The sequence below is a fragment of the Electrona antarctica genome (assembly GCF_951216825.1).
Source record: "Electrona antarctica genome assembly, chromosome: 8".
NCBI lineage: Eukaryota > Metazoa > Chordata > Actinopteri > Myctophiformes > Myctophidae > Electrona > Electrona antarctica.
In genome coordinates, this window is record NC_136789.1 from 33,000,211 (window position 1) to 33,001,621 (window position 1,411).

Sequence of the window (1,411 nt, forward strand, 5' to 3'; positions counted from 1 at the left end):
ACCCACGAGGCCCGTCCATCTCTAATGGAGGGTCACCATAACGTGCACATCAGACCCACGAGGCCCGTCCATCTCTACTGGAGGTTCACCATAACGTGCACATCAGACCCACGAGGCCCGTCCATCTCTAATGGAGGGTCACCATAACGTGCACATCAGACCCACGAGGCCCGTCCATCTCTAATGGAGGTTCACCATAACGTGCACATCAGACCCACGAGGCCCGTCCATCTCTACTGGAGGTTCACCATAACGTGCACATCAGACCCACGAGGCCCGTCCATCTCTAATGGAGGTTCACCATAACGTGCACATCAGACCCAGGAGGCCCGTCCATCTCTAATGGAGGGTCACCATAACGTGCACATCAGACCCACGAGGCCCGTCCATCTCTAATGGAGGGTCACCATAACGTGCACATCAGACCCACGAGGCCCGTCCATCTCTAATGGAGGTTAACCATAACGTGCACATCAGACCCACGAGGCCCGTCCATCTCTAATGGAGGTTCACCCTATCGTGCACAGACGCTGCTTGCAGCTTTATTTGATTATTGAATTCCCTTTACAGGGTCTGTAGCCTAATGTTTCTAATGAGACTGCATGTCTTTACAGGGTCTGTAATGTTTCTAATGAGACTGCATGTCTTTACAGGGTCTGTAATGTTTCTAATGAGACTGCATGTCTTTACAGGGTCTGTAATGTTTCTAATGAGACTGCATGTCTTTACAGGGTCTGTAATGTTTCTAATGAGACTGCATGTCTTCTTCAGAAACCTTTTAGTCAACAGAGAAACAAAACATGTGCAAAATCAACTTTATTTTGTTCATTTTGAGATTACAATTTTAACCCAAGTAAACAAAGTCCAATTAAAACAGAAGTGGATAATTAGTAACGTGTATGTATTGTATTAAACATATAAAATCTAAACCAACCATATTATGTTGACATAACTAGTAGTGTGCTGTTTCATCCTGTAGGTGTCACCGATGATACTAACCAAGGCTCTGTTCCATTTAGTGTAGTATTAGCTCAGTGGGCTCTGTTCCATTTACTGTAGTATTAGCTCAGTGGGCTCTGTTCCATTTAGTGTAGTATTAGCTCAGTGAAACCGTCCCAATATAAAGAACCACCAAGTCTTTCCGGGGCGGCACACAGTCACCTCGGGCGTACAGCCTGGTTCTCCGCCCCACAGAGAGGTCTGCGTGAGGCCGCCCCACCGAGAGGTCTGCGTGAGGTCGCCCCACCGAGAGGTCTGCGCGAGGCCGCCCCACCCAGAGGTCTGCGTGAGGACGGCGAGCCCCACCGAGAGGTCTGCGTGAGGCCGCCCCACCCAGAGGTCTGCGTGAGGACGGCGAGCCCCACCGAGAGGTCTGCGTGAGGACGGGGAGCCCCACCCAGAGGTCTGCGTG

General features: G+C 50.5%; 1 long non-coding RNA gene across 1 annotated transcript; it reads right to left on the bottom strand.

Annotated features, from left to right (window-relative positions):
- Window positions 1-799: 799 nt before the first annotated feature.
- Window positions 800-1,176, bottom strand: LOC306928573. The gene is made up of 2 exons (XR_013790714.1): window positions 1,112-1,176; window positions 800-1,041 (listed from the first exon to the last, which is right to left on the bottom strand). It is a non-coding gene; the product is annotated as an uncharacterized lncRNA (long non-coding RNA).
- Between the last annotated feature and the right edge of the window lie 235 nt (window positions 1,177-1,411).